General features: G+C 41.6%; 1 long non-coding RNA gene across 1 annotated transcript in view; it reads right to left on the bottom strand.

Moving 5' to 3' along the window:
• LOC118906654 overlaps window positions 1-23,651 on the bottom strand; it is a 78,857-nt gene that overhangs the window by 47,151 nt on the left and 8,055 nt on the right. The window contains exon 3 of the long non-coding RNA XR_005022564.1: window positions 15,283-15,390. This is a non-coding gene — a long non-coding RNA (uncharacterized LOC118906654). The remainder of the gene's footprint in view (window positions 1-15,282; window positions 15,391-23,651) is intronic.

Below are 23,651 nucleotides of genomic sequence, written 5' to 3'. Positions count from 1 at the left end.
AACGCTTTAAAGTATTGGGGGGAATCCATCAACCTAAAATTCTTTACTCAACAAAAACACCTTTCAGAAAAGAAGGCAAAATAAAGCCTTTTTCAGACAAACAAAAGCTGAAAGAATCTATCACCACTGATCTGTACTAAAGAAATATTTAAAGAAGTCCTTCAGGCAGAAGGACAAAGATACCAGATGGAAACTGAATTTATTCAAAGGAATGAAGAACATCAGAAACAGTGACTGTATGGGTAAATATAAAAAACATTTTCATCCTTTAAATCACATTATAAGATAATTGACTGCTTAAGCAAAAATAATAACCATATATTGTGAAGTTTAGAAGTAAAATATATGACAACAATAACACAAAGGCTGGAGGAAAGATATGGCAGTATATTGTTGTAAGGTTCCTATAATATGTATGAATTAGTATAATATCACCTGATACATTAAAATGTATACTATAAACCCTAAAGCAAGCACTAAAATAACATGACAAAGAGTTATACTTAGTAAGGCAACAAACGAGATAAGATGGAATCATAAAAAAAAAAATCCTCATTCAATCCCAAAGAAGGCAGAATAAAAGGAAAAAGGAACAAAGAACGAATGGGACAAATAGAAAACAAATATCAAGATGAGAGACTTAAACATAACCATACCAATAATCACATAAAATGGAAATGCTCAGATTGTCAGTTTGCATAAAAAAGCAAGGCCCAACCATATGCTGCTTATAAGAAATGGAATTATATTAGAAATCAATTAGAGAAAGATCTCGGGAAAACCCCAAATATTTAGAAACTAAATAACACACTCCTAAATGACCCATGAATCAAAAAGAAGTCAAACAGAAAATTAGAAAGTATTTTGAAGAGAATGAAAATGAAAGCATAACACATAATTTGTAGGATGCTGCAATAGGAGTAATTAAAAGCACTCTGTTTCTCTGAGTTTGATTTTTTTTTAGATTCCACATATAAGTGATACCATCCAGTATTTGTCTTACTCTGTCTGATTTATTTCACTTAGCACAGTGCATTCAAGGTTTATCCAAATTGCCAAAATGGGGCTTCCTTGGTGGCGCAGTGGTTGAGAGGCTGCCTGCCAATGAGGGGGACACAGGTTCGGGCCCTGGTCCGCGAGGATCCCACATGCCGAGGAGCGGCTGGGCCCATGCGCCACAGCTACTGAGCCTGCGGGCCACAACTGCTGGGGCCCGCGTGCCTGGAGCCTGTGCTCCGCAACGGGAGAGGCCACCGCAGTGAGAAGTCCGTGCACCGCGGCGGAGACTAGCCCCCGCTCGCCGCAACTAGAGAGGGCCCACGCCCAGCAACGAACACCCAACACAGCCAAAAATAAATAAATAAAATAAATAAATTTACAAATTGCCAAAATGGCAGGGTTTTCTTCTTTCTTATAGCTGAAAAATATTCCATTGTAACTTTTTTTGGTCACTGCTTAATATAAGACTTCATTTTTCCATCTCCGTGTTTAATATGGGAATAAAAATAAAATCAGATGAAAAAATATCAGTCCATCCATTGATGGACACTTAGGATGCTTCTGTATCTTGGCTATTGTGAATAATGCTGCAATGAACATGGAAGAGCAGATATCTCTACAAGATCTTTATTTCAATTCCTTTGGATATATACCCAAAAGTGGAATTGCTGGATCATATGTGGCGACTCCATACTGTTTTCCATAGTGGCTGCACCAATTTTCATTTTTACTAACAGTGCACCAGGGTTCCCTTTTCTTCACACCTTCTTCTACACTTGTTACCTCTTGTCACCTCTTGTCTTTTTGACAATAGCCATTCTAGGCATGAGGTGATATCTCATTGTGGTTTTTTTAAAAATATTTATTTATTTATTTATTTGGCCACCCCGGGGATTAGTTGCGGCATGTGGGATCTAGTTCCCTGGCCAGGGATCGAACCTGGGCCCCCTGCATTGGGAGCTCGGAGTCTTAGCCACTGGACCACCAAGGAAGTCCCTCATTGTGGTTTTGATTTACATTTTCCTGATATTTATCATGCCGAGCACCTTGAGGAATCTTAAAGGAAATAGATAAAAACAAAAAATTCCAAGAGATGCAAATGAAAGAGAATGGACTAGAAAATTAAGAGTTTAGTCCAGTAGGTCAAATTATAGGATCCTAAAAGCAAGTGCCATTGATGTAATTAAAATATACATAAAAGAACACCATAGTTTTTAAAGATTAATGAATTATGCAAGTACGTACACCAAACATATCAGAGTTGGACCCTGGGTTGGGGGGCAAATGGGAGTGGCACTCAGAGGTGAGGAATACACAGTTAAAGCAAAACAGAGCTAACATGGACTGATTAAGACAGTATGGGTTTATAAGGAGTATCTCTGACCTTCTGAAGACAGAAAGGGAAAGTTAGGACTAAAAGGAATGTGGTGCTTAAAAAATGAGAAAATAATTCAAAAGGTCAGCCATGTGGAAACAACTTTGAAAAGGAACTTGTTTATTTTCTCTTCCCTCCCTGCTTTACTGTCTCACTCTGGCTCCAGAGGAACAAATCAAAGGGGAAATAAGATTCATTGCAATTGGATTATTTTAAAATGGTAATTTAATGTTTCCTCTCACGGGAGTAAAAGTATAGTGCAGGCTGAAGCTGGCACTTATCTAAATTTCATTTCACTCATAGTAAAGTAGCGAGAGACAGCATGATTTATACCTATACCAGGAAATTGTGAGAAAGACTTTTAGCAGCAGTATTCTACCAAGAAACAAGGCAAGGATGCCATAAAAACACCTTCAGTATTTCCCATCACCTGTAGGATGAGATCATTCACCATCCTGCTCCTACTGACTATTTCCAGGCTCAACTTCTATCCCAACCCTAGTAATTGTTGCCCAACTTCACCCGAACAGACTGACTCCTTGTTCCACCAACAGACCTTAAGATTTCCTGATCACCTGCCTAGGAAACATCCCTTGTCAATGCCTCTTTAGTGGCCTGCTCAATCCTTACCCATCTTCTGTAATCCTGTCATCTTTCGCTTGTCCTAAGTTAATGTCCCATTTATGAACTGCTAGAGCATTTGTTTTCTACACCATCCTTTGGCAGATATTTTTTTTTAGCATTTTGAAGATATCATTCCATTGTCTTCCAGATTCCACTGTTTCTGTTTAGAAGTCAGCTATAAATACATAGTTTAATATCTTTCATTAATTTTTGAAAATTCTCAACTATTAAGTTTTCAAATACTACTCTGTCCCCCTCGTCCTCTCCCCTCCTTATGAGACTCCTTTCTGTAACTTCTTTGTCTCTTACCTTCACTTCTCAATACTGTATTCTGGATATTGTCTTCCAAGCCATTAAAAATTCATTACTTCTCTCTTCAGCTCTCTATTCCACTGTTAAACCCATTCACTGACTTACTAATTTGATTGTTGTACCTACAGTTCTAGAATTTCTTTTTTTTTTTGAAGATGCTCAGTAAATGTTTATCGAATGAGTTGAATGAAGGTAACTAGTTAAACTCCACAATGCCTCAGATTAAAAGCGTGTAGAAAAACACCCACAAATGAACATTTACAATGTCTTTTACACATACTTCTTTCACTAATATACTTGATGTTTTGTAACCTTTATATTTGTTTTCATTTATTTTCTAACAGCTTTGGCACTTTTATGGAATAAAATGCATTTCCCAAAACTTTATAAAAGTATACATACAAGGGTATGACCTCCAATGGTTTAACTTGTGATTTTTTTCCTGGGAACCAGTCAGGTCCAAGATCAGAGACCCTGCACATAGAGATGAACCTGGAATACTGGACAACAAAACACTCTCTCTTTTTTTTTTTTTTACAGTTTATATTTCTCTGTCAAAATACTCAGTTTCATCTTTCATCTCTTAATGAACACAGCAAGCATAATTATTTTCAGTCTGAGTTTTATAACTTCATTCTCTAGATCTTCTGCGGGTCTCTGGTTTCTGCTGGTTGTTTTGTTCTCTTGTATGCCTGGTTAGTTGGTTTTTTGTTTTTGTTTTTGTTTTGTTTTGTTTTTTCAGGTGAAATTCACATAACAGGGACTTCCCTGGTGGTGCAGTGGTTAAGAATCCGCCTGCCGGCTTCCCTGGTGGCGCAGTGGTTGAGAATCTGCCTGCCAATGCAGGGGACACGGGTTCGAGCCCTGGTCTGGGAAGATCCCACATGCCACGGAGCAACTAGGCCCGTGAGCCACAATTACTGAGCCTGCGCGTCTGGAGCCTGTGCTCCGCAACAAGAGAGGCCGCGATAATGAGAGGCCTGCGCACCGCGATGAAGAGTGGCCCCCACTTGCCACAACTAGAGAAAGCCCTCACACAGAAACGAAGACCCAACACAGCCATAAATAAATAAATAAATAAAAATTAAACTTAAAAAAAAAAAAAAAAAGAATCCGCCTGCCAATGCAGAGAACATGGGTTCGAGCCCTGGTCGGGAAAGATCCCACATGCCGCAGAGCAACTAAGCCCACGTGCCACAACTACTGAGCCTGCGCTCTAGAGCCCATGAGCCACAACTATGGAAGCCCATGTGCAGCAACGAAGACCCAATGCAGCCATAAATAAATAAATAAATAAATAAATTACAAAAAAAAAATTCACATAACATCAAAATAACCACTTTAATGTGTGCAATTCAGTGGCATTTAGTGCATTCACAATGTTGTGCAATCACTTCCTCTACTTAGTTACAAAATGTTTTCATCACCCCAACAGAAAACCCTGGACCTATTAAGCAGTTGTTTCTCATTTCCCCTCCCCCCAACCCTGGCAACTACCAATTTGCTTTCTGTCTCTATTTATGTCCTTATATTAAATGGATTTCTTATAGGCACCGTGCAGTTGGGTCTTGCTATGCTTGGGTCCCTTTCCCGGTACTGTCACCTGAAAATTCTCAAAGCAATAAGCTGGGGCAATCATTTGTTTCCTTTATCTCAGGGATCACTGTCCTCTGTTGCCTAATGTCTAGGCTCTTGAAAACCATTGTTTCATACATTTCATCCATTTTTTTTCTTTTTTCTTTTTCTTTTTTTTTGGTTGTTTCAGGTAGGAGGGTAAACACAGTCTCTGCTACCCCACCTTGGCCAGGAGCAGAATTCTGCTACCTTTTAAAAACATAATTTACGTGCTTTGGTTTAGCAGTTAAATTCATTCTACTCAATTTTAATTTTAATTAATTAATTCAATTTTAATTTTGTTCTTTGGAGGCATGATGTCATTTAATCACATTTTAACCAATCCTGACATTCACCATCCTGAAGTCCTTCCCTGGTAGCTTGTATTGTTATAAAATATGCCCATTTCTTCCAAGTTAACCTCCCTTGCCTGCAACCTGCAAATGCCAGTCTCCACACCCTTTTTTCCCTGGGAGCTGGAACAAACAGCATGGGTTTATGCACTGCTGAAGGTGTCCCTAGTCATCAGATACACTCTGACTTTAGCTGGTCTCTCTCCTAAAATTGGGATCATCACCCCCACCAACGCTTGGATGTCCATAGACCCCGTGGGCTCTAGGCAAGCCTCTTAGAGCTCTGGGGAGGTTTGATACTTGTTTTTAAATCCAACATAGTTAACTTTCAGGTGTTGGTAGATTTTTTAAAATAATTTCCATTTACACGCAGATTTTTCTGAGTTTTCTTTCTCCTCTTTCCTCATCCTTGAACTTTTTCCCCCAGCAGCCTGTAGTGCTTCTAAATAATCCAGATGCTGTCCAATCCCACCCACACTGTCCCCAGGTGGAACTTCATGTCAGAGCCACGGTGCTGTAATATACATGTGATCAGTTGCCATCACGGTCTTGTCAGAGGCAGACCTCCATGAGCGTCCCTACTTACAGGCTGACTAGATAATCACATCGGCTTTAACATGCTCCCACCAAGGAGCATTTAAACAAAAAGCAGGCTTTTTGTCATGCTCAAACCTCGCCCATCATAAAAACACCTTCCCTGCTGTTATTGCCCCATCTCTCCCCGCCCTTTCTTAGCCAAAGTTCTTGAAAGAACTGTCTGAATTTGCTCCTTCCATTTCCTCACGCCTGACCCAGTTGTCATCCACCATCTACACCACACCCCTGCCCTCCCCTGCCTTCCTGAGCGTCTCTCACCAGCTCCTGCAACCACCCTTCAGGTCTCGTCCTGCTTGCACCCGCACACCACACCCTCCTCTTCCCCTGCTGTCTGCCACCCCTCCACTCTTTCTGCCCCTCCCTTCATTCCCTCCCTGTTTTGTTGATGGGCCTGGGGGCTTATTCCCCAACGCTTCTCTCCTTCCTGGAGAATCCATGGGGTCCTGCAGCTTTGATGACCCCACTCCTGGTGGAGGGTTAGGGATGAAGAATAAAGACTTTGTAGACCAGGGGAGTGTGCCAGGCCTCTTCCCCAGCAATTTGCCAGCTACTGATCTAGGCCCCGGTCAGCTCAGGGTGTGTGTGTGTGTGTGTGCGTGTGTGTGTGTGTGTGTGTGTGTAAGGACCAGAGCTTAATAATTGGATATCACACTGCAGCATTCCAGTCATTCCAAACATCCAAGTCCATTTCTAATCCATTTCTCTTCCCTTGAAGTTGAGCTCATGCCCTGAAGACTTTACCACTCATGATTCTCCTTGTGGCCAACTTCCACTCACCTCACTCTGCAGCAACTGCAGCACCTGACTGACTGACCTGGTCCTCTTACTGTTGCAGGAAGGGGGGCTGCTTCCAGGGCCTGAGAGTGGGCTCTTGTCTAAGACTTGGAAATGAATTGTCCGAGGAGACACACGTGCTAACAAAGCAAGAGACTTTACTGGGAAGGGGCACCCGGGTGGAGAGCAGGAGGGTAAGGGAACCCAGGACGACTGCTCTGCCACGTGGCTCGCAGTCTCTGGTCTTCTGGTAATGGGGTTAGTTTCCGGCTGTCTCTGGCCAATCATTCTGACTCAGAGTCCTTCCTGGTGGCACGAGCATCACTCAGCCAAGATGGATTCCAGCGAGGAAGATTCTGGGAGGTTGGTAGGACATATGGACTGGCGTCTCCTTTTGACCTTTCCGGAATTCTCCTGGTTGGTGGTGGCTTGTTAGTTCCATGTTCCTTACCAGGACCTCCTGTTGTAAAATAACTCATGAAGATGGTTACTGTGGTGCCTGGCCAGGGTGGGCGGTTTCAGTCAGTGTTTCCCCTAACATTACCTGTCCCCTGTCAATTCCCTACAATGGATGAACCACCACACTCTGGTTTCTCAGTCCTTCACCATCTCTACAGTCATCCTCTCCTTACACCTCAGCACCCACAGCCTAAGCCCAGATCTTATTTTCACAAGTAGATGCCCCACTTCAGAAGCTTGCTGGGGAGCCTGCTGTCCTGGCACCTCCAGCTACTGTGGCCCCCGCTCTCTACAGATCCCAGCTCTAACACCTGGACCCATGGGGCACGGTCTGCAGTGCCAGTGTCTCCCTTTCTTCCTCATCCGGCCCAGACTACCTGTGGTCCAGCATGTCACCACCTGCCGTCTAATGCCCTTCTTGCAGCCTTTCTCTACACGGGGGTGAAACCCCAGTGCTTGTTAACCTTAATCATCCAGCCATCGGACCCAAGAAGCAGGTATCAAAGGGACAGAGATGTCACAAATCTCAAATGAGCAGCAGCCCCACCAACCAGGGTCTCTGCACTCCTCGGTCACAGTCACATCCACTCCCTCTGAATAGTCTATTTCACACCCTCCCTTCTCCTCTACCCCCCATCCTATCCAGCTCAGCAGAGATCCCCTGCTTCTGGGAGATGTGAAAAGCCCTCTGCTCGTCTTGGGGCTCGGCATCCTGCACTAGAATAAAGCCGACAGCCACTGTCGCTCCTTATGGCCACTCCATTGAACTCCTAACTCTGGCGTGGATTGCCAGCCTGGTCTCTATAAGAAGCAAACGGGCTTCATGGAGATGGGCTCAGACAGCATCATTCATTTCCCCTGAGGTGGGGCTAGTTCTCCCCTGCCCCGAGGAGAAGCGCTCCAGCAGCTCTGAAGATTTTTCTGGTAACTTATGAGTAACCAAAGATCCTCTAGTCACTGCAAGGCTACTAATTAAAGTATGGTGTCAATAATAATAATAATAATAATAATAAACAACTAAATTTCATGTTTGGGCTGGGTTTCCCATCACACCTGCAGGGGAAAAGGTCCTGATACTTTTCTGTTTTCTCGTCAACCTCGTTTATGACTTTTGCCCCACCCTTTGCTGTGGTTTCTGACCCCACCCAGGGTGGAGGTGAAGGTGGGGCAGGGAGTCCTCGTACAACTTGGAATTTCGTGTTGCTCTGGCATCAGCTCTCTCCATGAAGCAAGCACTTTCCTCCCTGAAGTACTTCTGTGGGTTTTTTGAACACCTAGTCTCTGGGGATCTCTTTCCAGGTCTGTCACTTAAGACTCCTTCCTCAGCCTTTAGGTGTCTGATGGAGCCTCTGTACTCTGCTCTGGGGTTCTGCTCGTCAGGCAGCCTCCTCGGTTGGGATACAAGTTGACCCCAGGCCAGCTTTCTCATTTGAGTGGCCTGGGCCTGGTCCTTGGGAAACACTCCCGCCTCCCCTCTGTCACTTGGGAAAGCAGCACCTGTCATTCAGCCTGAACTGGGCTGACGCAAGCCCCGCGTCTCAATCCTGCCACGCCTGATTGCACGTGCAATGTGTGGAGGGCTTACTCATGGCTGCTGTTGTTCTAAAGCAGGAAGACAGCAAAATGCCAGGAAACAGAAATGTCTTAAGGGGAATGGACAATCCGACCAGTTGGACACATCAGTGAAGGTTCAGCCTCCCCTCAGGCCCGGAAACACTGTCCCATTGCAGGCTGTGTGAGATTTTGTTCCAGAATAGAAATGAAAACATTTATATACGCCAGGTGGTTTGTCATGGCAACCAATACAGTGTCCTTTGACCCATATTCATATCTAGAAACCAGATTATGAGCAGAGATGGTGATGACTCCTCTGGTTTGTCCTGTGGATGCCACTTGCCTGGAGCTGACTCCCCGGATGGCGAAGCCACTGCAACCAGAACTGAAACCACTCGCTCTTTCGAACAGCGAGGAATTTAGCGCAAAGAGCTGTTGACTGAGGTGTCCCAGGGCTGGGGCGGCATGGGGGTTACCGGAGGAGACAGACAGAGGAGGGAAGCTATGAGGAAACTATGAGGAGACAGAGGAGGGAAGCAAAACCCGTGCAGCATGTATGGCGAGTCATATTGACAAACTCAGAGGAAAGAGCTTGAAGGAGCCTCTTGGAGATCATTCAGTCTGCCCTTGGCAATCCCACCTGAGTGTCACAGATGAAGAAATAATAATAATAGCTACATTTTTTAGCACTTCCTTTTAGTGTAAAGGATTTCCTAGATGCTTAGGAAACACTACCTCATTTATTGTTACCTCATTTACTTCTCAGGACAATCCTATGAGGTAATTGCTCTCATTGGCTTCATTTTACAGGTGAGGAAACTGAGACTCCCAGAGTACCTTCATTTGCCCAAGTACCCTGGCCGGGAAGGTCAGCACCAGGAGGCGGGACTGTGCATCGTGACCCCTGTGATCTCCATCACACCATCACACCACACGACAGACAAGCTCACTTGGAACCAGGTTTAAGATCTGAAAGGGCGGTGCAGAACTTTCTCATGTTTCAAGTTCAGAGTCCACAAGCAGCGCTACTGCTTTGGAAATATCAGATTGAAATGTCGAGGATACAGCGTGAACACCTGGCCACAAAAGGAAAAGCAGAGGTGTGAAAAGAGCATCAGCCATATTCACCGGAGCCCCAGGGGTCCTGAGGGTCAGTCCCTTTCCAGCCCTCCAGAAAGGGAGCTGACTGGGCGACAGATGTGAGACCAGGGGGAAGAAGGACAGCAATCCTGGTGTTGGGGAGGAAGGTCCAGGAGAGGAGAAGAGGCCTAGAGACCAGGGAGCAAACCCTCAGATAAGTGGAGAAAGCCTGAAAGAATAAGAGGAAATGGCCCTGGATAAGGAAAGGCCTCTGTGAGGAAAGGGTGAAGCGCACCTGAAGAAGGTCATGGGGGTGGGGCAGGGCGGGCAGGGGTGGTGTCTGTGTGAAAGTCATGGGCCCTTAAGGGAACAGAGCAGACTGCAAGGGACAGAGAAGGGAGAACAGACCTCAGAAACTGCCCAGTGTTTGCAGGCAGAGTGTTGGTTAAGAAACCTTCGCCTCTTTCATCATGGCCCCGAGTCTGCTGGTGAAGAATTTCCTGCATTCCCACAGCAGCCCTGGGCCCTCAGTGCTCCCACAGTTGATCTCTCCATGTTCAGTCTATTCCATCGCTCTGCCTCATCCAGTGCATCACCCCCAATCATGCCAACCTCTCGGAAGGAACACCCCAACTCATTATCTGTGGGACTCCTTGGGCCCTTAGCACGCCCTCCAAATGTATTATTTTTGTTCCCTCTGGGACCCCACTAGATTGTGAGTGCTTAAATCATGACTTCTTCATCTGGGTATCCCTTCAACAGCTCCTGGACCTCAAAGACAGTTGTTTAGATGTTAACAATAGTAGTTTGTTAACTCTACCAAAATGGAAGTAAGTGGTAGTCCGTGGTCACAGCCGAAGGCCCTGGCTGAAACAATGGACTTGACAATCTTATTCACCTTGCGCCCTCTCGTGGAGAAGAAGGCAAAGAACACTGTACTACTACCTTGGAAGATGCGGATTTAATTCTTTCCCTACCACCACCTCCTCCTCCTCCTCTAATTATACTGGTAATACAATATTAATAAATTAAAATATATTTAACTACAAATATATCTTTCAATATTTAATTTTAATTTAATATTAGTCTGTATTTATATATAATTATTCTAAATATAGTTATAATAGGATATTAATAAATCATCTTTACCATATTATGATTTATGATTTTGTAAGTATTATTCACAGATGAACCAGAAAGTATTATATAATTATATTTTCCTCCTGGTAATATCCTTGTATGTTCTTGCTCCTTGAAGATCATTACATTGCTTCAATTTTTTATTTGCTTAGTCTTCTACGTATTGTCAAAATTAATGTCCAAACTCTCTGATGAAGCTGTAAGGTCCTCTCAATATTGTTAAACAAATCTGGAACCTTCAAAAATACTATTAAAAATTACTGGAACTGAGTAAGATGTTGGGGGGAAATAGGTGAAGGAGATTAAGAGGCACAAACCTCCAGTTATAAAATAAATAAGCTATGGGATATAATGTACAGCGTAAGAAATATGGTCAATAATATTGTAATAGCTTTGTATGGAGACAGATGGTTACTAGATATATTGTGGTAACCATTTCATAATGTATGCGAAAGTCAAATCACTATGTAGTAAACCTAAAACTAACATAATATGATACATTAACCATATTTCAATAAAAAGTTAAAAATACATTAAAAATTTAAATTTTTTATTGAAGTATACTTGATTTATAATATCGTGTTAGTTTCAGGTGTACAGCATAGTGATTCAGTATTTTTGCAGATTATATTCCATTATAGGTTATCACAAGATAATGGGTATAATGGGTATAACCTATGCTATACAGTATATCCTTTAAATTAAATTTTTTAAAAATAAAAATGACTGGAGCTATCTTCAGTGCTACCACTTAAAATGAGACTAGTTATTTACCCCCTCATTTGGTGCACAGCTAAAATCCTGAGATCCCACACTTGCTTGCCTTTTCAATCTTTTGATGAATAGAAGTTCTGAATTTTAATAAGACAAATCTGTCATTTTTTCCTTTTTTGGTTAGTGCTTTTAATGTCCTATTTTTAAAATCTCTCTCATCCCAATACCTTGAAGATGTTTTCCTACGTTATATTCCAAAATCTTTATTTTTTGCTTTGCACATTTAGGCCTAAAATTGACTTGGAAATTATTTTTGTGTATGGTGTGAGGTAGGGATAAAATTTTACTTTACTTTTTCTACATAGATAATTAATTGATCCAACATCATTTATTGAAAAGACCACCTTTCACCCACTATTCTGCAGTGCTACTTGTGTCACTCATCAACTAACCATGTATGTGTGAATCTATTCCTGGTACCTTTAATCTCTTCCATTGGTATGTTTATTTATTCTTACATTAATAACACATTTTTTAGCTACTGCAGAGTTTTAATATATCTTTATAGCCAACAGCAAGTCCCACCACCTCATTCTTCTCCTTTAAGAGTGTCTTGGCTCTTCTTCATACAACTCAACTTCAAAAAACCAAACAACCCAATTAAAAAATGGGCACAAGACCTGAACAGACATTTTTCCAAAGAGGACATTCAGATGGCCAACAGGCACATAAAAAGATGCTCAACATTGCTAACCATCAAGGAAATGCAAATCAAAACCACAATGAGATATCACCTCATACCTATCAGAATGACTATCATCAAAAAGAACACAAATAACATATGTTGAGCAGGATGTGGAGAAAACGGAACCCTCGTACACACTGTTGGTGGGAATGTAAATTGGTGCAGCCACTGTGGAAAATAGTATGGAGGTTTCTCAAAAAACTAAAAATAGAACTACCATGTGACCCAGCAATTCCACTCCTGGGTATATATCTGAAAAAAAAAAAAAAAACTCACTAATTCGAAAAGATGCATGCATCCCGATGTTCATAGCAGCATTATTTACAACTGCCAAGATACAGAAGCAACCTAAGTGTCCATCAACAATTGAATGGATAAAGAAGATGTGGTATATACATATACAATGGAATACTATTCAGCCATAAACAAGAATGAAATTTTGACATTTGCAACAACATGGATGGACATGGAGGATATTATGCTAAGTTAAATAAGTCAGACAGAGAAAGACAAATACTGTATGATATTTATATGTGGAATCTAAAAAATACAACAAACTAGTGGATATAACAAGAAAGAAACAGACTCACAGATATAGAGAACAAACTAGTGGTTACCAGATGGGAGAGGGAAGGGGAGAGGGGCAATATAGGGGTTAGGGATTAAGAAGTACAAACTATTAAGTATCAAACAGGCTGCAAGGATATATTGTACAACATGGGGAAAATAGCCAATATTTTATAAAAACTATAAAAGGAATATAACCTTTAAAAATTATGAATCACTATATTGTACACCTGTAACTTATATAGTATTGTACATCAACTATACTTCAATTGAAAAAAAGAAGAGTGTCTTGGCTCTTCTTAAGTCTTTGCATTTCCATATAAATGTTTGTATCAGTTTTTTAATTTACAGAAAAAGTGTTGAAATTTTTATTGGGATTGCATGAAATCTACAGATAATTTTAGAAAGAACTGTCATTTTTACAATGTCACGTCTTCTTTTTTTTTTTTTTCACACACACACACTGTATTTTATTTTTACAAGAGATAAATAGAGTGACACCAAGCATTGTACATGGATGAATGTCACGTCTTCTAATCCATGAACACAGATGTCACTCCATTTATTTCAGTCTTTAATTTCTCTCAATAATTTTTCCATTGGTTCCTAAACAATCTCATCTATAAATTTTATTTTATGGACTCTGTTAGATTTTTTAAATTGCTGTAAAAGATACACAACAAAATTTACCATCTTAACCATTTTTAAGTGTACTGTTCAGTAGTGTTAAGTATACTCATGTTACTATGCAACCCATCTCCAGAACTCTTTCCATATTGTAAAACTGAAACTTTGTATCAAACAACTACTCCCCATACCCCTTCTCCCAGCCCCTGGAAACCACCATTCTACTTTCTGTCTCTATGAATTTGACTACTCTATTGATTACACTCATATAAGTGGAATCATACAGTAGCTGTCTTTTTGCGACTGGCTTATTTCACTTAGCATTATATCCTCAAGATTCATCCATGTTGGGCTTCCCTGGTGGCGCAGTGGTTGGGGGTCCGCCTGCCAGTGCAGGGGACACAGGTTCAAGCCCTGGTCCAGGAGGATCCCATATGCCGTGGAGCAGCTGGGCCCGTGCGCCACAACTACTGAGCCTGTGCTCTGGAGCCGCGAGCCACAACTACTGAAGCCCGCGTGCCACAGCTACTGAAGCCTGTGCGCCTAGAGCCTGTGCTCCGCAACGGGAGAGGCCACTGCAATGAGAAGCCTGTGCACCTCAACAAAGAGTAGCCCCCGCTCGCCACAACTGGAGAGAGTCCGCGCACAGCGGCGAAGACCCAACGCAGCCAAAAATAAATAAATTAAATAAATAAATTAAAAAAAAAAACATTCATCCATGTTGTAGCATGTGTCAGAATTCCCTTCCTTTTTAAGGCTGACTAACATTCCATTGTATGTTTATGCCACATTTTGCTTATCTATTCATCTGTTGATGGACACTTGTTGGCTTCCATCTTCTGTGAATAAGGCTGCTATAAACATGGATGTACAAATATCTTTTTAAGACTCTGTTTTCAATTCTTTGGGGTATATACCCAGAAGTGAAATTGCTGTATTATATAGTAATTTTATTTTTTAATTTTTTTGGAACTATAGTATGTCATTTTAATTCTTATATAATTATTTTTAAGTAGTGGGGGAAAGTCATATTATGATACAATGTACTAACCCAGAATAAAATATTTTACATAAATCCCTGCTCTATATCAAGCAAAACTTGATGAATTTTAAAAAATTTCCAAGTAATTTTGAGTAAGTTTGACATATTAATGTCAAAGGCGATCTCTAGTCAGATTAGGTTGGGAAACACTGTATTAGCTGAAACAGTAAATTTGGAGCAAGAAGCAGACAATCAGTGCGGCAAGCAAGGGCAGTTAATTAAGAGATATTCATTGTGTGTGTATTCATGTGTGTATTTTTGGTGGATGACGCAAAAAAGGAATGAGACGTTGTCCTAAAAGAGCTTAGGATCAAATGGACTGGGGCTGGTGGAGGAGCAGTGTAATGCACCAAATAATGAGAGGAAAATTATATTCAGAGTACAACTAGATGCTAAATGTGCGATATAGTCAAGTTCTTCAGGGTCATGAGAAGAAAAAAATCACTACAGAATAGGGAAATTGGAAGAAACTTCATGGTGATACAAGCTGTGTCTCAAATTGGAGAGGACAAGAAGAGACACTTAAAGGTTCAAAGAATAGCTGGAGCAGTATCACAGCAATACAAGTGAGGAGAGAGAGCCCTCTGGCTCTTCAGCTTCCATGTGCGGCCTTCTACACAGCTTTGAACTTCTGTACATCAATAAAACACCTCTAATTTTTCCCGTAACAAAATACAACTTTCTGTATTAAAAGTAAAGTTCTCACCTCTTCTTCAAAATGTAGAGGCACACAGTTCCAACAGGCACCATATCCATCAATGGTTATATTAATCACTCCTCAAATTCAGGTGGAGTCCCACTGAATATTCTGTTCCTAAAGAATAAATTGTAAAGTTAATTTTCAACTACATGTATGTAACATAAAAATAGAAAGGAGATAGAAGAAGAAAATGTTTAGTATATTCAGTAAACTCACATATATGTAGGGAGAATATATATGAAGCTACTACTGCCATTATTTCTGTGTTTTGTTATGAGGCTGTCAATGGTACCCCTCTCTTCCTTCTTCCACTGCCCAGTCCACATCACATTTTCCCCATCCTCAGCCAGAAATTCAGCTGGTTGGAGTTCATTACCTACCAGAGTGACCCAAACCTTCACTCCCAAGAGGGTTTGAGTCTTCAGTCCTGCCTTTCCTGGTTTCTGTAGTTTTCCAGTAACTTTCGCTATTAGGCATGGAAGTACTAAGAAGCACTCCCACATAACTCCCTGGGTTTCAGACATAGTCCTCCTTGCCTGCATTGTGTAGTAGCAGCCCAAGTTCAAGTACCTCATTTAGAGTAACCCCCACCCCTTTTTTTCTGGCCAGTGGGTGAATAGTATAAGAGGTCCAAAATGTCCAGGAGGCATTCTCACTTTCCAATTCAATTGAACCATTGTGTCTGCTGGTGGAAACATTCCTCCCCTGGGGACTATGACTTCCAAACCAGCGATGCTCTAAGTTTCTGGGGAAGGAAGAACATTTCTTCTTAGTGAGTTTAAGAGTGAAAGGAGCCACTCCCACTTCCTCCCCTTGATGCCCAGATCCATGTGTTCTGGCTACAGGAGAGAGAACATCAAATAACAGTCACTGAGTCAAAGCCTATACTCTACCCTGTTAAGACAGAATCCCATTGTTCTGGGGGGTTGTCTCCCAACTGGCACCACAACTGAATCGTCCATTCCAACTTTCAATTAGGCCAACGGCTCCAGGTGATGGGGTATGTGGTAAGACCAGTTGATTCCATAGGCATAAGCCGATAGCTCTATTTCCTTTGCTGTGAAATGAGCTCTTTGATGAGAAGCAGTGCTGCGCAGAATACCAAGATGATGGATAAAGCATTCCATAAGTACACAGATGGTGGGGCTGAAGTGTTATGTTCAGGGGAGGCAAATCCATGTTCAGAGTCATGAATATTCCAGTGAGGATGAACCTCTGCCTCCTCTATGAAGAAAGAGGTCCAATGTAATCAATCTGCCCCAGGTGGCTGGTTGGTCCCCATGGGGAGTGGTGCCATTTGAGAGGTTTATCTTTGGCCTCTGCTGTTGACAGGTTAGACACTCAGCAGTAATGCTTGTCAGGTCAGTCTTGGCTAGGTAAAGTCCGTGTTTTTAGCCCACGCATAGCCTCCATCCCTGCCACTGTGGCCACTTTGTTTATGGCCCGTGGAGCAAGCACTGGGGTGACTGGGGTAAGGGACTGACTTACATATACCGAGTCTGTCATTTTGTTTACTTGATTAGGAGCCTCCTCTGCAGTGCAGTCATGGCTCACTGGATAGAAAGGAGTCACTGTTGTGCCATGGTAGTGGATCTTGCTGGAAGTCTTCCCTCTAGAGGCAAGGGAGTATCTCACTAGAGGCAGTGTGCTACGAAACTGCCTGAGAGGGTGCAGGAGAAGACTGCTGCAGGGAGAGCTGCTGCTGGATCCTGGAGAGCCACAAGCTGAGCCAGCACACCAGAACGGGGAAGGGAAACCCCTTCCTCCCGCAACGTTTCTCCAGCGCCCCCTACTGACAAATCGTAACATCATGTTTGTGGGTAAAGGGAAAATATTTAGGAGGCCAATTTCAGGTTTACAGAGCAGGCAAAGAACAGTGAATTGCAATAAACTGCTAAAAGGCAAAGGCACACTGAACTGGGTTGAATAGTGTCCTCCCAAAATTCATGTCCACCTGAAAGCTCAGAATGTGACGTTATTTAGAAATGGATATTTTTTGCAGATGTAATTAGTTAAGATGAGGTCATACTGGATTAGGGTGGGCCCTAAATCCAATGAATCCTTTAAAAGGAGATGAGACAAGAAGCCACACTTAGACACAGAAGGAAGAAGGCCATATGATGACAGAGGCAGAGATCGGAGTGATGCAGGATTGCCAGCAAGCATCAGAAATTAGGAAGAGGCAAAGGCCCTTCAGAGGCAGTATGGCCCCGCCAACACCTTGATTTCAGACTTCTAGCCTCCAGAACCACGAGATAAATTCTTGTTGTCTGAAGGCACCGTTTGTGGTAATTTGTTATGGCAGCTCTAAGAAACTAATACAGCACCAAATGTTTAGTTGCAGTTTGTAGAGAACCAACTCATAAATGAACATCTGGAGCCCCATGCTTCAGGAGAGAGGCAAGAAGCAAGACTCCACATAGACGGTGTGCTAAACACCCAAGGTTACAGCAGACTGTGAAACTCTACCTTTTGTCTCCCTCCCATTGGATTTTACTGTCTTCCCAGACATGGATGTTCAGTACTGTATGAAATGTATTATCTTCATCTCTTCACATTAAACTGTCATGAAGCCATTATGCTTTTATTGCAATATATGTACCTGCAGCAGCTCTCTGACCCACTGCACTCTCCTCCTCGTGGATTATCTGTCTTCTCTGGTAACTATGCCTTTAAATCCATCTGAACACTCTTTGCTAAATTTCAGATTTAACATTTTGACTTCATCCTTCATCACCTCAGACCTTACCCTGGACTCCCACTACCAGTATACATCAAATTTCATGTCGTTTCCAGTCCACTCCCATCATCCCATTGCTAGTGGGAAACTGACCCTTTTATCAGTTTGATCCTCTTCTTTTTTATTCCTGCATTTATGGAGCATGAATTAAGTAGAGATCAATGTGCCAGCCACCATAAAGGGAATAAAGGACACAGAGAGCCCAAGGATGGATGGGACACAGACACTGCCTGACATGTACATGAGTGAAATAGACATATCTGGAAGATTCCAGATTTCTACTGGGGGGAATGAGTGGATGGTGGTGCTAGTTCAAGAGATAAGGAGGAAAAAGAGGTGAGTGTGGGAGAAGTGAGGAGTAGCTCATGTTTAGTTTAAGGTGTCTGTAAAACAAACAAGTGGTAATGTTTTTTTCTGTTTTTTTGTTTTTTAAAATTTTTTTAAACTCTTTATTTTATATTGGCGTATAGCCAATTAACAATGTTGTGATAGTTTCAGGTGCACAGCAATGGGACTCAGCCATACATATACATGTATCCATTCTCCCCCAAACTCCCTCCCATCCAGGCTGCCACATAACATTGAACAGAGTTCCCTGTGCTCTACAGCAGGTCCTTGTTGGTTGTCCATTTAAAATATAGCAGTGTGTACATGTCGATCCCAAACTCCCTAACTATCCCTGGCCCTCCTCCTTCCCCCCCGGTAACCATAAGTTCGTTCTCTAAGTCTGTGAGTCTGTTTCTGTTTTGTAAATAAGTTCATTGGTATCATTTCTTTTTAGATTCCACGTATAAGGGATATCACACGGTTTTTCTCTCTCTCTGTCTGACTTAACAAGTGGTCATGTCTGATCAGCACTCAGCTCTGTGGGGAGGAGGCTCAAGGAAAAGATCAGGCTCAAGATGTAAATTGGAGCTGATTAGTTTAGAGATGGTTGGTGAAGGCTTACAGGTGGAAATAGATGAGCTGGCCCACAGAGAGCCTACAACATGAAAAGTGCAGGAACCAAAGGCAGAACAATGGGGAACACTCAATATGTGGGATTGCAGAGCAAGAGGAACCACTGTAAAGAGTGTTCAGAAGAAGGAAGAGAAACTGAAGACAGAGGAGTAGTGAAAATGAAGGACAAAGAGTTCAAAGTGGAAGAAGTACCGTAGTTAATAATGTGAAATTCTGATAAGATGAGAACTAAAACAAGTGAATTAGATTTGGCAACAGGGAAGACTAGTAAGGGGGTGAGGGTGGAAGCCTCAATACAGAAGGCTTAAAGGGGATGGGAAGTGCAATGATAGTTTATTCTCTATAACTGATGTCATAATACATATAATTGAAAAGTCAAATTGGTCTACAAGACCTAGAATGGACAAGGGCAGTCCCTTCCCCAACCCCTGCTCCCCAGGACTGCATCTACCTTCAACTCTTATAGCTGTTTCTATGGGGATTTACTTACACTTTAAAAATAACTTGTTAATACAGCTATTTCTTCTTGATATTTCACTTTAACTATCATTGACTAAGCTCATATTATGGGAGATAAGGACTTAGCTCTCTTATAAATCCACAGGCACCTTCATCACACAGGATTCTCCTCCCCACAACCTCAATCCTCCCAATATACTTCTAACCTATTTTGGTTAGATAAGAATTCAGTGTTTACATTATTATGACTATATAAATATTATCCATAGCTAAGCCTTCTGATATACTATAATTAAATTTCTTATATACCATTTTGTTTACCTGGATCTAATGATAAATGATAACACTGTTTTCCCCCTTTATTTAGTCTTCTATCCATCTACCACTAATTTTTCCACTGACTTTCAGCCAGAGTATAAATCTTCTCTCAACACTGGAACATAACAAAACAAACACACCCAGTACTCCACTGCACCATTGTTTTCCCCCTTGAAGTCATGTTCCTTGAGCTCTCCATCCCTCTGCTGCTTAACTCCGACTGCCACCTGGGACCTCCTTTCATCACCCTCTTGGGAATTTCCTTAATTATCTCCTGTGTTGAATCCTCTATTCATATCTTCTTACTTGGTTTACTCTCTTTTTGGTAGACACCCAATAGTCTCCTGAAAAAGGCTGCATGGAAGGTAAATTTTTTTTAATACTTAGCATGCCTGAAAATGTCCTTTTTCTCGCTTTGCATAATGATCCAGCAGGGTTTTATTTTTTATTTTATTTTTTTATTTTTTAATTAATTTATTTATTTTTCTGGCCATGCCACACGACTTGCGGGATCTTAGTTCCCCGACTAGGGACTGAACCTGGCCACAGCAGTGAAAGCGCTAAGTCCTGACCACTGGACCACCAGGGAACTTCCCAGCAGGATTTTAATTGGAAATAATTTTTCTCAAGATTTTGATGGCACTGTTTATTACCTTCTAGACTGAGAAGTCTAATACCATCTTGTTTTTCAATTTTTAGTTTGTGGCCTGTTAGATTCTGGAAGCTTTTAGGATCTTAAATGTCTCCCAAATTTTGAGAAATTCCATAATGATATAGGTCTTCATCCCATGTGTTGAGTACACAAAGGGCTGGCCCTTTTGATCTGTGAATTCTTGTCTTTCAGTCCTGGGACATTTTCTTGAAAAACCTTTACTCAAAGCTCAACCTTTATTCAGCCTCAGAGCATACACACTGGGGACAAGTCCTATCCCTCTAATTGATCATCAAAGAATCCACACTGGGGAGATGTGCATCATTTTCAGGTTGTTTGATCATCTTCAGATTTTTTTTTTTTTTGGCTGCGCCTTGAGGCTTGAGGGATCTTAGTTTCCCCAACCAGCGATCCAACCCAGGCCCTCAGCAGTGAAAGCGCTGAGTCCTAACCACTGGACTGCCAGGGAATCCCCTCTTCAGATGTTTTGGTAAAATGATTTATGTTAAGTATATTGGCAGCCTTTACCTCAAAAACAGTTGCTGAGTGGGCAATTTAAAACATCTCCACCCATATCTGTGAATAATTAAACTGGATTTCAACTGGTACAAATTCACTATTAAATACCAAAGAAGCCATTTTAAAGATGGGGGAAGAAGCCTCATTTACCAATTGTTCAGTACTGCTACTAGTGCTGTGACTTCTCCAATATTCAGAACATGTTTCTGGCAGCTTGAATTTGGCTCTCCACTAAGTTATTCTATTTATAGAAAATAGATTCTAGATTCCATCAGAGCCTTGCTATTCAAACATTACCATCACCTGGGAATGTATTAGAAATGCAGAAATTCGGGTCCCACCTCAAACTTACTGAATCAGAATCTGCATTTCAGCAAGATCCCCAAGTGATCTGTATGTATTGATACATTCAAGTTTGAGAAGCGATAATCTTGGACATCTTTGAGAATCAGAAGATGAAGATCAGAAGTCTCAAACTCCACTAACCTGTAGGGGCTAGACTAGTGATAGAAAAGGCAGGGGGCAGGTGGGGACATTGACAACTGGGGAAAGCATGATCTGTCTAAAGCAGGTAGCAGATACTTTGTCCAGGAAATGTTTGCTCTGAGGGAATGCGGGATCAGTATTCCTAGATTTTTCAGTTTTTCAAAAGAAGTAGTGTGATTTTTTTTTAAATGTATTGAATCAAAATGTCCATGTTAGGAACCGATTCAATTTTAAAACAGTGAGCCAATAAAACACATCAACAGGCTGGTCTTTGTCAGTGTTGGTAACTTGTGTCTTCTGTTAGACCCTGTCCCCAGACAAGTGAACATATGCATCTAGAAACATATTTCAGGGGTGAGAGATGATGTCCATTAAAGCTTTCTGCGATTGTGGAAATGTTCTGTACTTGTGCTGTCCAATATGGTAGCCCATGAGCCACATGAGGCTACAAGCATTTGAAACTGGCAAATGTGACCAAGGAATTGGAGTTCTAATTTTATTTAATTTTAATTAGTTTAAATTTAAACTTAACTAGCCACATGTATTTAGTGGTTACCACATCAGGCACACAGATAGAGAGCCCATAGACCATGGGTTAGAACTCTCCTCTTAACTGCTTGTTTTTCCAAAGCTTTCCTTTTGAGGCAGTTCCTTATCTACCTAATATAGAGATTCTCAACCTTGTCTGTTGTGGTAGACCCCCAAAAAATGGTCCCCAAAGATATCAGATCCTAATTCCTGGAACCTGTAAATGTTACCTCATTTGGAAAAGGTGTCTTTGCAGGGGTGATTAAATTAAGAATCTTGAGATAGGGAAATTATCCTTGATTTTTTGGGTAGGTAGACCCTAAATGCAATCACCTCTAACCTTACAAGAGAGAGGAAGAGGGAGACTTGAAGATACTGGCCTTGAAAATTGAAGTGATGCAGCCACATGCCAAGGAATGCTGGCAGCCACCAGAAGCTGCAAGAGGAAAGAAATGGATTTTCCCCTAGAGCTTCCAGAGGCAGTGCTGCCCTGCTGACACCTTGATTTCAGCCCGGTGAAATTGATTTTGGATGTCTGGCCTCCAGAACTGTGAGGGAATAAATTTCTGTTGTTTTAAGGCACCAATTCTGTGGTACTTTGTTACAGAAGCCCCAGGAAACTGATACAGCTGTCCACTGGAATCACCTGTGGAACTTTACCTACGTACATTATCTTATTTAATCTTCAGCCAATGAGATGACTACTATGATCCCTATTTTATAAATGAGGAAATGAGGAGTAGAGAATTGCAGGAACTTGCCCACAGCTAGCTTGTGGCAGAGTCAGGGAATGCACCAGGTCCCTCTGCTGACTTCTGGACCCACTGGGTGTAGTAGAATGAGGGAGAGGGAAAAGTCCAAGATGAATTCTAAGATTTTTGCCTGGAACATGGAGTTAACAGTAGTTTTCACTATCAAAGCAAGGAATTGGGGGAGCAGGGCCAGTTGAGGGTATAAGGGGAAGAACATGAACTCAGTTTGGGATGCCTCCTTAGTTGTTTTCCTAACTTGGTACTTCATTCGTATCTTCCACAAAGGGACACATCCAAACTCTCATAGCCATTCAATGTGCATCCACACTTGGACTTGCTACACACACTCTATCCACCACTCTCTGGAAACCATAGTTCCATTGCAGGCAAATTGCTTTTTATTTCTAAAGCTAAATTTCTTGACTTTCTAACCTATTATCCTTATAGAAATACGGCAGCTTGTCTCTAACACATCTGCTTCACACACCCTGGGCAAGGAAAAAAATGGTTATATGCACAGATGGAAACAGAGCCACACCACTAAAAGCCTTTAACTAGGTGGAAAGCAAATATGCTGGGATGAAGGAATGTCGTGATGAAGGTGAATACAAAGTTGAGGAGTGAATGTCTCTATAATGTCATTATGGCAATCAGAGAAGAAAAAGAAATACAAATTGGAAAAGAAGAAGTAAAACTGTCACTGTTTGCAGATGACATGATACTATACATAGAGAATCCTAAAGATACTACCAGAAAACTACTAGAGCTAATCAATGAATTTGGTAAAGTTGCACGATACAAAATTAATGCACAGAAATCTCTTGCATTCCTATACACTAATGATGAAAAATCTGAAAGAGAAATTAAGGAAACACTCCCATTTACCATTGCAACAACAAGAATAAATACCTAGGAATAAACCTACCTAGGGAGACAAAAGACCTGTATGCAGAAAACTATA

Source organism: Balaenoptera musculus, chromosome 14 (genome assembly GCF_009873245.2).
Source record: "Balaenoptera musculus isolate JJ_BM4_2016_0621 chromosome 14, mBalMus1.pri.v3, whole genome shotgun sequence".
Classification (NCBI taxonomy): Eukaryota; Metazoa; Chordata; class Mammalia; order Artiodactyla; family Balaenopteridae; genus Balaenoptera; species Balaenoptera musculus.
The sequence above is the reverse complement of the archived record's forward strand: the minus strand, read 5'-3'. Positions and strand labels throughout refer to the sequence as shown.